The following is a 13,002-nucleotide window of genomic DNA, read 5'->3' as shown; positions in this document are numbered from 1 at the left end:
TGGCTGGGATGATTTAGTTGGGTTTGGTCCTGCTTTGAGCAGGGGGTTGGACTAGATGACCTCCTGAGGTCCCTTCCAACCCTGAGACTCTATGATTCTATGATTTTGGGTAATGCTGGTTGCTAATTTGGCTCCTGAACCCCTGAGATCTATCACTGAAGTAAACAGTTAACCTAGACTTCAATTTTTAATGTATAATTTAAAACACGAAACACATAACATTATATCCCTATATTAGATATATTGTCCCCAAAGAGTTCTCCCCCCACCACACACTCCTTGTGGTTGATGAAGAAACAAGAAATAAATCTCTAATTATTATAAGGAAACAAAATACAATGAAACACTGCAGGGTTTGTACAAATGTTGTTCATTCTAGAAAGGATATCCTGATTATGTCAGTACACATTTATGTCTGCATGAAAGCACAAGAATGGCCGTGTTTCTACTCATTGTACCACCTGCATGTATATTCCTATATAATTTAGGATTAGACAACAGTTACTTGGAAGCATTTTCCCCTCACAGCTATATCATCAATTTGTTTATTTGAGTTATTTGTCATATAGCCATACAAGCCATTCTTAGCTTGCAGGGATTAGGAAATCAGTTTGTTTCTAAAAAGGAAAGAGTTCAGCCAAATGAATTAGTATGTTGTGCCATAAACTTTGCAATTTCTTCTGGGCCAACTTAAAATTTAGGAATGCATCCTGGACTATGACAAACTTTTTGCTTATTTTATTGCTGAACAAACAAGAATTTAGAATGGAATTGTTTTAGTCTCTCATTATTTTTTGAACTCTAAACCTTTTCCTTCACAAAAAAAATTTGCAGTACACTAGTTACTTTTAGTAACATTTCTCCCCCACCTCTCAAAAGATAGAGCATTCCAAATGGTTACATTGTAGTGAGTACCCATTAGTGTCTCCATTATCCATTCAAACACTGTGTATGTGTTTGAAGTTTAGCAATGGACAGAAAACTTGGGTCATTTCCTCCCTACATCATTACCATTTTTCTACTGTTTCAGCCACTCCCCTTTAGTTGCCAGGCTTCTTTATTCACCTCTTTTCCAGTCTCCCCTCCTATCATCTTACTCCAGCAATCTCAAAATTACATGGTCTGTTTTCTACAGGCAAGCTAGTATCATCCCAAAATACCTTGCTACTTTTTTTTAATCACAGGTGGGGTATTACTCACTCAGAGCATCACTTTTGCTGCATCACTTTAGGAGCAAAGCATTCTGGGGCACATCAACAAGTTGGAGGGTGGTGGGAAGTGGGCACAGAAGTTCTGCATTATAGCTCAAAGGGAGGTTACAAGAGACAAGTAAGTGATGGGAGCAGGAGAAGATGATGAATGGGCAGAAAGGAAGTGATTGAAAGAGAAATTCTACTGAAACGGACTCAGGAGAGTGCAGAGATAGGGCTTGAATTGGGTAGGACAAAGCATAAACCTTTTATTTAACTATTTTCACACACACAAGTTGTTAAATATGGACTAGCATAAGTGAAAAAATGACAAAATATAAAATGTGACTGTAAGTACATACACATTATATACAACACATATATATTTTTCCCAAACAGCACTTTGTGAACTATTCCCCTTCCCATCACTGACACGGCACCTTTTCAATGTCAGTTATTCCACATGTTAATATTCATATCTATACCTCTGTCCACAGTTATTGCCTTTCTATATATTTTTTCTGTCTGAACATGAAATTACAACTTTTCCACAGATTTTGCTTTAAAGCTCCAGTCTTTTTACCTGTGAAATATTTAACTTCAGTTAATAAAAGTCTATGAAGAAAAACATTTTTCCACATGCATCTCTCTCCTCTGTATTTATGCCATTCAGATGCCTTTTGGCATGAATGGAGCTTTCCCTTATTACTTTTTGAGATATTGGGAATAAAAATAGTACGTATATAAAAAACAAAAAGGAAATATTCAAATAAATAGTACAGTGGAGCCTCAGAGTTATGAACAGCAGAGTTAAGAACTGACCAGTAAACCACATACCTCATTTGGAACTGGAAATACACAATCAGGCAGAAGCAGAGATCAAAAAAAAAGCAAATACAGTACAGTACTGTGTTAAATGTAAACTACTAAGAAAAATTAAGGGAAAGAAGCATTTTTCTTCTGCATAGTAAAATTTCAAAGCTGTATTAAGTCAATGTTCAGTTGTAAACTTTTGGAAGAACCAGGGCCGGCTCTGGCTTTTTTGCCGCCCCAAGCAAAAAAAAACAAAGAGGGGGGGCGGCCGGAGCGGCAAAGCGGAGGGGAACAAAACAAAAACACTGCATGGCCAGAGCGGCAAAGTGGGGGAGGGGGGACAAAACAAAAACGGCGTGGCCAGCAAAGCGTGGGGGGGGGGAACAACGGCGCATCTGGCAAAGCAGGGGAAAAAAACAAAACAAAAAACCCTTCAGGGCGGCCGGAGCCAGGGTGCAGAGGAACTCCCTGTGCTGCAGAGTACGTGCCCGGTCTAGTGGAGAGGAGGGGTGGGGGAGGGAGCGGGGGGGGGGGGAAAGAGAGAGAAGGGGGGCGGCCAGCGCTTCAGCGGGGCGCTCGCCAGGCGGCCCCGACCGCCGCGCCGCTCCGCTCGGCAGGGAGGGAAGGACGCGGGCTGCCCTGCCAAGTTTGCTGAGCAGCGAACAACAACAACAAAAAGGCGGCCGTGTATGCCGCCCCGTAGAATCTGCTGCCCCAAGCCTTCACAGTGCAGGGCTCAACAAATTAATCTTTCTTTAAAAAACAACCTGACATGAAGTGCTTTAATTCACTCCTTTTCAGGAATTTTAAGAAACTTTTCCTTGGAAATGGCAATGAAGCAGAGTTTTAAATATACCAGTTCTCACTCTTGAAAAACTAGAATGGGATCCATGTAAATTTAATCCACAAGTTCTTAATCACAGGAAAACTGTACACAAAGACATTGACCTTATATTAGCACATATGTTGTGCAGCTCATAACATCTAAATCACAAGAATGTGTGGTATTTAATACAGAAATGTGACGGGAAATACCATTTGTAGAATACTAAAACTAGATAAAAATATCTGTGTTCAAATGATAAGGGTCTGTCAAGGCTAATTCCCCACAAAGGCCCCGCAAGGATTCCAAAAATTAATACTGGCCACTCCAGGCTTGTATTAAACTCCCAAGGTTACAGCTTTTCTCTGACATTGGATTGGTAGGTGCTGCCACCACCCAAGTAGTGAGAGCCCAGGAAGGCGCCCTTGGGCATTCCTTCCTGTGGGGCACCCTAAAGCCCTTTCATCTCCCCTCCGGGGGAAGAGCTGAGAAAAAAAAAAGGAAATCAGCTGTTGCCACCAGCTAATTAAACAACGTGCGCACAAACCTCTTAAGACAGAAAAATCTAATTCTGTTCTTAAAAAAGGTAAATTTTATTAATAAAAGAAAAAAAAAGAAAATACATCTGGGAACTCAGGCTAGTGCTAGATTTTAAAATAGCACCTACAAGGATTAAGCACCAAGAACAGATTTCTTGAGATCCAGCTTAAAGGTTACATGCAAAACAAAAGCCCCTGGGGTTAGCACAGAGGAATCCATAAGCCATAAAGAAATAAAAGGGATAAATCTAATTGCATCTTCCTAGACATTTCCTGATCTACTTACATATCTGGGGTTTTTAATGAGTAGTTCCTAGGTATGATACTGATGTTTTTTTTCATACCTGGCCCAAGCTTCTTACAGCATAGCTCTGCCCTGTCCGCCTCTCCCTGGGAGAACAGACAGACAGACAAAAGAAGAGTCTTTTCTCCATTTAAAAAAATTCTAGCCTTCCCATTAGCTCTTTTGGGCAGGTGTCCATTCAATTCCTTTTACCTATGCATAGCAGTGAGACTTTTTAACCCTTTACAGGTAGAGCAATTAGAGAACAGCTACTAAGAGGGATTTTATAGCTAACTGGCTGGGTGGGTGTCCATAAAAGGGAGCTGCCCCGCCTTTCATTTATCACATACATACCCCCAAATCACAGTCGGTGCTGGACAGCCTGGTTCAGGTCGGGTCCACACCAGCTGGGATTTCTTCCTGGAGGTTTAGGAAAACAGAGTTAATAAGATACATGCACATCTAATTTTACTACTAATTACAGGAAGAACTAAGCAGTATTTTCCACATTTTAAGGACTATAATGACTTAGAATACAGGACATTTTTACGTCACTGATGTTAGAGGCTCCTGATATGTGTTGTATCTCAAAATCCAAGTCTTGAAGAGCTAAACTCCACCAAAGAAGTTTTTTGTTAGTGTCTTTGACAGTGTGAAGCCCTTTTAGTGTAGCCTGTGCAGTACGCAGGTGAAAATGCCGTCCCCAAATGTACCGGTGTATCTTCTCCACAGCATACACAATGGCGTAACATTCTTTTTCTGAGACAGACCAGTGGCTTTCCCTCTCAGAAAGTTTTTTGTTTCGAATTGTTGATCTGGTCCTTCCTGCATTAAAACTGCTCCTACACCATGCTCGGACACATCTCTGGTTACGATGAAAGGCTGGTCGAAGTCTGGGGCCCTTAATGCAGGGTTAGATGTAAGGGCTGCCTTAAGCTGGTTAAAGGCTTTTTGACACTTCTCAGACCACTCGACTGCATTTGGCTGTTTTTTCCTGGTTAGGTTGGTCAGTGGGGTGGCAATTTGGCTGTAGAGTGGTACAAATCGTCTGTAATACCCAGCGAAGCCCAAGAAGGGTTTTTCAATTTAGGCACAGGGCAATTTTGAATAGCACTTACTTTAGCCTGTAGGGGGTTGATAGTTCCTTGACCCCTTGCTGTCCAACGTACGTTACCCTGTTTAGCCCTATTTAACATTTTTTGGCCTTAATGGTTACTCCTGCCTCCCTTATGCGCTGGAAGACAGCTTGAAGGTGTTCCAGGTGTTCTGCCCATGAATCTGAGAATACGGCCACATCATCAAGGTAGGCGACTGCAAATTCCCCAAATCCAGCCAGAAAGTTATCTACCAGTCTTTGGAAGGTGGCGGGTGCAGTCCAAAAGGGAGCACATTAAATCCATACAGCCCTACATGGGTGATGAAGGCTGACCTTTCCTTGGCTGGGTTATCCAGCGGCACTTGCCAGTACCCCTTAGTTAAATCTAAGGGCACATCTACACTTGCAAAGTTACAGCCCCAGCAGTTACAACACCGCTCAGAGAGCGCAGAAGTGAAAACGCTGTTCACACTGATAGCTGCCTGCACAATAGCGTGTTCACACTTGCGGCACTAGCAGCACCATTCAGAGTGGTGCACTCTGGGCAGCTATCCCACATAGCACCTCTTTCTCTTTTTCAATAAAGACTTGTGGGAAGGCGGAGGGGGGTCACAGGGCATCCTGGGTCCAGAACCCCCCCGTGATGCATTGTTCAAATCCCATCAATCCTTGTGCTTGTGCATTTGGCGCCATCTTTCAATGGTTTGTGTACTGCGCACCCTGATTCTTTTGGGCTCCAGGAATGGATGATAAAATCACAGAATATCAGGGTTGGAAGGGACCTCACGGGGTCATCTAGTCCAACCCCCTGCTCAAAGCAGGACCAATCCCCAACTAAATCATCCCAGCCAGGGCTTTGTCAAGCTGACCTTAAAAACCTCTAATAACCTCCCTAGGTAACCCATTCCAGTTCTTCACTACCCTCCTAGTGAAAAAGTTTTTCCTAATATCCAACCTAAACCTCCCCCACTGCAACTTGAGACCATTACTCCTTGTTGTATCATCTGGTATCACTGAGAACAGTCTAGCTCCATCCTCTTTGGAACCCCCTTTCAGATAGTTGAAAGCAGCTATCAAATCCCCCCTCATTCTTCTCTTTTGCAGACTAAACAATCCCAGTTCCCTCAGCCTTTCCTCATCAGTCACGTGTTCCAGCCCCCTAATCATTTTTGTTGCCCTCCGCTGGACTCTTTCCAATTTTTCCACATCCTTCTTGTAGCGTGAGGCCCAAAACTGGACACCACTTCAGATGAGGCCTCACCAATGTTGAATAGAGGGGAATGATCACGTCCCTCGATCTATCGGCTATGTCCCTACTTACACAGCGCAAAATGCCATTAGCCTTCTTGGCAACAAGGGCACACTGTTGATTCATATCCAGCTTCTCGTCCACTGTAAACCCTATGTCCTTTTCTGCAGAACTGCTGCCTAGCCATTTGGTCCCTAGTCTGTAGCAGTGCATGGGATTCTTCCATCCTAAGTGCAGGACTCTGCTCTTGTCCTTGTTGAACCTCATTAGATTTCTTTTAGCCCAATCCTCTAATTTGTCTAGGTCCCTCTGTATCCTATCCCTATCACTCCTCCCAGTTTAGTGTTATCTGCAAACTTGCTGAGGTTGCAGTTCACTCCATCCTCCAGATCATTAATGAAGATATTGAACAAAACCGGCCCCAGGACCAACCCTTGGGGCACTCTGCTTGATACCGGCTGCCAACTAGACATGGAGCCATTGATCACTATCTGTTGAGCCAGATGATCTAGCCAGCTTTCTATCCACCTTATTCATCCAGCCCATACTTCTTTAACTTGCTGGCAAGAATACTGTAGGAGACAGTTTCTAAAGCTTTGCTAAAGTCAAGGAATAACACGTCCACTTCTTTCCCCTCATCCACAGAGCCAGTTATCTCATCATAGAAGGCAATTAGGTTAGTCAGGTATGACTTGCCCTTGGTGAATCCATGCTGACTGTTCCTGATCACTTTCCTCTCCTCTAAGTGCTTCAGAACTGATTCCTTGAGGACCTGCTCCATGATTTTTCCAGGGACTGAGGTGAGGCTGACTGGCCTGTAGTTCCCCGGACCCTCCTTCTTTCTTTTTTTAAAGATGGGCACTACATTAGCCTTTTCCCAGTCATAGAATCATAGAATATCAAGATTGGAAGGGACCTCAGGAGGTCATCTAGTCCAACCCCCTGCTCAAAGCAGGAACAATCCCCAGACAGATTTTTACCCCAGTTCCCTAAATGGCCCCCTCACGGATTGAGCTCACAACCCTGGGTTTATCAGGCCAATACTCAAACCACTGAGCTATCCCTCCCCCTGGGTCCATCCAGGACCTCCTCCAATCGCCATGAGTTTTCAAAGATACTGGCCAATGCCTCTGCAATCACATCCATCAGCTCCTTTAGCACCCTTGGATGCAGCGCATCTGGCCCCATGTACTTGTGCTCGTCCAGCTTTTCTAAATAGTCCCGAACCACTTCTTTCTACACAGAGGGCTGGTCTCCTCCTCCCCATGCTGTGCTGCCCAGTGCAGTAGTCTAGGAGCTGACCTTGTTCGTGAAGACAGAGGCAAAAAAAGCATTGAGTACGTTGGCTTTTTCAACATCCTCTGTCACTAGGTTGCCTCCCTCATTCAGCAAGGGGCCCACACTTTCCTTGACTTGCTTCTTGTTGCTAACATACCTGAAGAAACTCTTCTTGTTACTCTTAACATCTCTTGCTAGCTGCAACTTTAAGTGTGGTTTAACCTTCCTGATTTCACTCTTGTATGCCTGAGCAATATTTTTATACTCCTCTCTGGTCATTTGTCCAATCTTCCACTTCTTGTAAAATTCTTTTTTGTGTTTAAGATCAGCAAGGATTTCTCTGTTAAGCCAAGCTGGTCGCCAGCCATATTTACTATTCTTTCTACAAATCGGGATGGTTAGTTCCTGCAACCTCAATCCCGAACTGCTGACCAGTATGCTGCTCACTCTGACCAACACGTGAAGAGTGGCAGTAGAGTTATTCCTTAAACTACAAAGGCAAGAGGAGTTCAATATTGATCTCACCACGCGTATTAGCTACGACACGAGATTGCTTGTGGTATTCATGGAGGTGCTGACCACAGTGGAACACAGCTTTTGGGATCAAGAAACAAGCACTGAGTGGTGAGATCAAATCGTGATGCACGTCTGGGATGATGAGCAGTGGATGCAGAACTTTCGCATGAGGAAAGCCCCATTCATGGGACTGCGTGATGAGCTCACCCCAGCACTGCGGCGCAAGGACACAAGAATGAGAGCTGCCCTGTTGTTGGAGAAGCACATGGTGATAGCACTGTGGAAGCTGGGTACTCCACACTGCTACCGATCGGTTGCTAACCAGTTCAGAGTGGGAAGGTTGACTGTTGGAGTTGTGTTGATGGAAGTATGCAGGGTCATTAATCACATCCTGCTCCAAAAGACTATGACTCTGAGTAACATGCATGACATTGTGGATGGCTTTGCACAAATGGGTTTCCCTAACTGCAGAGGGGCGACAGATGGCACACACATTCCAAGTCTGGCACCAGACCACCTAGCCACTGGTCAATGGTTCTCCAGGCACTTGGGGATCACCATGGGCGTTTTACAGACATTAATACAGGCTGGTCCAGAAAGGTGCATGATGCATGCATCTTTTGGAATACTGGCCTGTTCAAGAAGCTGCAAGCAGGGACTTTCTTCCCAGACCAGGAGATCACCATAGGGGAAGTCGAAATGCCCATTGTGATCCTGGGAGACAGCGCCTACCCCTTAATGCCATGGCTCATGAAGCCATACACGGGGCAACTTAACAACAGCAAGGAGCGGTTCAACAATAGCCTGAGCAAGTACAGAATGACTGTGGAGTGTGCAGTTGGCCGTTTAAAAGCCCACTGGCACTGCCTCTATCGGGAGCTGGACATGGCCGATGACAATATTCCTATGCTTATAGCCCCATGCCGTATGGTCCATAATATTTGTGAAGGGAAGGGGGAAAGCTTCACTCAGGGCTGGACTGCAGAGGCTCAGCGCCTGGAGGCTGAATTTGAACTGCCAGGGCTATTAGAGGGGCACAGCACGGGGCCATAAGGATCAGGGATGCCTTGAGGCAGCAATTTGAAGCTGAAAGCCACTAATCTTTGTTGCCATGCTTGGGATTGCAGTGCTTGTAATGCTAGGAAGTGATTGGTGCACATGATGCAAGAAGGGGCCTTAACATTATTCCATGTTGCTTTGGAGTGCTCTTTTTGCTTTCACTTAATAGAATAAAGATTGCTTTCAAATAAACACAATTCTTTTATTAAAAGACAACAACCGGAGGGAGAGTCAAATGAAAAATTTCATCAGCAGGGAGCAGAAGGAGGTACAGAAGAAGGGAAGTTCTCAAGAGGAGGAGGGGTCCCGGGACAGCTACAGATTTGTGTATGTCCAGGGATCATACACAACCTTCTCCTTTGGAGTACAATGCACCCGGTGCTGTACTTCAGCAGGGCCCAACTGCAGATGGATGGGTGTTGAGTGCAGTGGGTACTGGGAGTCCACAGTGCTGGACTGTGAGGAGGGAGGAGTGGAATGCTGCAGGTAGAGAATGGAGCCAGGAGGTTGATAACAGTGTGTTGGTGGTGTGTGGGGGATGCATGAGAAAGAGTTTTGCGACAGCAGCTGCAGGGAAGGGCGGGCACGGAGCTGCTCGGTATGAAGAGCTAGTATCGCCTGGAGCATGTCCCCTTGGCGCTCCATAACTGTTAGGAGCCGCTCTGTGGCTTCTTTCTGGTGTGCCATGTTCTCCTTTCGGTCCTTCTTCTAGCTGTCCCACCACTCCTTCAATTCCTGTTTCTCGGCAGCTGAGTGCATCATAGCCTCATGCAGAAAGTCCTCCTTAGTTCTTCTTCGATGCTTTCTAATTCTGCGCAGCCGTTCTGCCGCTGATAAGGGAGGCTGGCTTCCCAAGGTCATCTCTGTGAAGTTTAAATGCAACGTTTTACAGAAGTAGTATTGTTTGCAACACAGACAACAGTGCTTCAAAACAGTGATTTAAAACACAGCCAGTACTCACACTCCTGTCACTAACTGGCTGACCCCAGGTGAGCACACATGAGCCACAAAACCCCCAAAATGCTGAGTAGCCATAGGGGCAGGGTAAATCACGCTTCCTGGACCCTGCTATACACTTGGCACATGGCTTTTGGGGAGAGCCAGCACTGTAGCGTGGGCCTGATAATAATTTCTGTCCCCAAACTTTCCACAGGAGGTGATCATTATGGAAGGTATCTCGCTGCTGATGGTGAGCAGGGAATCAAGGGAGGGTCTTCTTCAAGCCTGCGGCTTCCACCCTGGTGCCTATGCGGCTAGCCTGTGTGCAGCAATGGTCCCCCATCCCCCTCCGCCCCCATCACGGCAAAGTGGCGTGGGAAAGTTACTATTAATGGGGCAAGAAACAAAGCAGCTCTGCCGAAGAACCTGTGACAGTGGACTGCCCAGTATCTCCATGAGAGCTTCCTGAAGATCTCTGAGGGAGATTCCCACGAAGTGAGGGAGTCTATCAACAGTCTGTTCTGCTGCTCAGACTAGGCATGCAGTGGGAGACAAGCCTGCTTTTTGCAACCCTCTGCCCCCATCAACTCGCTTCATCAATTCCCAAAATCAGATCCACTTACCAGGGGCCTCCTCTCCTGTTTGCGCTTTGCCAAGCTCCGATTGCTGTGACTGGCTAGGCCCTTCCATGGTAGGAAAGAGCTCCTGACTACATACATCTCTGGCCTTCAAGTCATCCTCTGCCTCTGGGTCCCCCTCCCCCGATTTGTCCAAGATTTCCACCTCCTGGCTCGGTCCACTCTCGACTGGCACGTGAGCCAACGAAGTATCCCCAGCGGCCTTCACAGTGGAGGTGGGATCGCCACCGAGTATCACATCCAGCTCCTTGTAGAACCGGCAGCTCGTGGGCGCAGCACTTGAGCAGCAGTTTGCGTCCCAGGCCTTGTGGTAGGCATTCCGCAGCTCCTTCACTTTTACCCTACACTGCAATGTGTCCTGGTCATGGCCCCTTTCTATCATGCATCGTGAAATCTGTTTGCTGGAACTGCACAGCTTCCTCTCCCCAAATGCCAATGAGGTCCTGCAGCTCGGCATTGCTCCAAGCGGGGGATTGCCTGGTGCGTGAAGCAGGTATGGCCACCTGGAAAGATGCGCACAGACCACTGCCTGCATCACCGAGCAAATAGGAAGGGAACTTTCAAATTTACAAAGGAATGTAAGGGGTGGGGTTGGTCACCTAAGGACAGGGCAGTAGAGTTCAAACCGATGACCAGAGAAGCAAGAACAGGCATTGTGAGAAACTTCCCGGAGGCCAATCACTGTGCTGTAATTGCCACGGTGTCTACACTGGCACCGCAGGGCTGTAGCCCCGGCGCAGAAAGCTCTACGCCTCTCGTCGGGGTTGTTTTTTAATAGTGCTGCAACTGCGCAGTTTCTCCGCACTGAGTGGCTTGGCAGCATGTACACCTCAAAGCTGCTTTAGTGCTCAGAAACTTGCCAGAGCAGATGGGGCCTAAGGCAGAGATGAATTGGGCACGTCTCAGTTTTTCCAATAGCTCATCTGTGCGTAGCATTGGATAGTTCTCTGGGCAAGTTACAGCATTTAGCTTATGGCAGTCCATGCAAAAGTGGATTTCCCCATCTGATTTGGGAACCAGAACCACTGGAGAGGCCCATGCACTCTCAGAGAGGCAGATTACACCCATCTGTAACATGTCCTTGATCTTCCTTTTTATCGCGGCTTTCGCTTGTGGAGCCATCTAGTAGGGCTGGGCTCTAATTGAGCAAGCATCTGCTGTGTCAATGGAGTGGTACGCCCATTCTGTCCGTCCTGGGCACGAAGCTGGTGCACAGCTCCTAGATTTGCTGTCACTGCTTACGCCCAAGGGTTAAGGAAAGGCTCACCTTTTCTACGCCACCATTCCTTTTCCCTTCAAAGGAGACTCCTTCAGGCCACTCAGCATTGTCTCTCTCCTGGGCTGTAAGCTGGAGAACCTTGATTTCTGGGGAATAAAAGGGCTTTAGAGAGTTAACATGGTATACTTTAGGTTTTAGGGTAGGGTCCAGGAACGCTATGAGGTAATTAACAGCTCCCAGGCAATCTCGGACCACAAATGGCCCCTCCCACGATGCTTCCATCTTATTGGCCTGGAGCACTTTCAGGACGATGACTTGGTCACCTACTCTGAAGGAACGCTCTCTGGCATGTTTATCATATCAGACCTTTTGCTCTTGTTGAACATCCTGTAGGTTTTCTCAAGCAAGGGCTAGAGAGTCTTTGAGGGTGTTTTGCAGGTTGGTTACAAAGTCCAAAATGTTAGTTCCTGGAGAAGATGTAACCCTTCCCCCTCCATTGCTGCTTCACCAACTGTAATGGCCCCTTAACTTTGTAGCCATAAATGAGTTCAAAGAGTGAAAACCCTAAACTGGGATGTGGTACAGCCCTGTAGGCAAAGAGCAACTGCTGCAACACTAGGACCCCATCATTGGAGTGCTTATTCATGAATTTACATATCATGGCCCCCAAAGTTCCATTAAACTTCTCCACTAGTCCATTTGTTTGATGGTGGTAAGGGGTGGCAACAAAGTGGGTCACCTCATGAGCTTCCCAAAGACGTTTCATGGTCGCTGACAAGGAAGTTAGTTCCCGAATCCGTAAGGATGTTGGAGGTCCAACCTACCCTGGCAAAAATGTCTGCCAATGCCTGGCTCACACTTTTAGCCCTAGTGTTGCTTAGAGCTACTGCTTCCGGCCATCAGGTGGCAAAACCCATTAAGGTCAGTATGTACAGCTTTCCTCTTGGTGTGTTCTTAGGGAAAGGACCCAGAATATCCACAGCTACCTGCTGAAATGGAACCTCAATTATGGGGAGTGGCTGGAGAATGGCCCTGACCTGGTCTTGGGGCTTTCCCACACTCTGGCACACCTCACGAGACCGAACATAGGTAGAAACATCCTTGCCCATTCCCTCCCAGTGGAATGACTACCCCAACCGGTCCTTGGTCCTGTTCACCCCAGCATGGCCACTAAGTTGATCGTGGTCTAAGCTCAAGAGCTTTTCCCTATACTTAGTTGAAACTACCAACTGTCTCTGAGGATGCCAGTCCCCCTTGTGCCCACCAGAAAGGGTTTCCTTGTATAAGAGTCCTCCTTCTACAACAAACTTGGACCTATTAGAAGAGCTGAGAGGCAGTGGGTCGATCCGTGCCACCTTCC

The 13,002-nt window shown here is 46.5% G+C and overlaps 1 protein-coding gene across 4 annotated transcripts in view; it reads right to left on the bottom strand.

Moving 5' to 3' along the window:
- The window catches only part of STON1 (stonin 1), a 55,275-nt gene that overhangs the window by 17,378 nt on the left and 24,895 nt on the right, over nt 1-13,002 (bottom strand). For 3 of the 4 annotated variants that reach the window (XM_039529951.1, XM_039529954.1, XM_039529953.1), the window contains exons 2-3: nt 11,691-11,788; nt 4,003-4,068 (exon numbers count right to left, since the gene is read on the bottom strand). The gene's annotated coding sequence lies outside the window, so the exon portion shown is untranslated. The remainder of the gene's footprint in view (nt 1-4,002; nt 4,069-11,690; nt 11,789-13,002) is intronic. The other variant, XM_039529952.1, reaches the window with a different exon arrangement.

Source organism: Mauremys reevesii, linkage group 3, assembly GCF_016161935.1.
Source record: "Mauremys reevesii isolate NIE-2019 linkage group 3, ASM1616193v1, whole genome shotgun sequence".
NCBI lineage: Eukaryota > Metazoa > Chordata > Testudines > Geoemydidae > Mauremys > Mauremys reevesii.
The sequence above is the reverse complement of the archived record's forward strand: the minus strand, read 5'-3'. Positions and strand labels throughout refer to the sequence as shown.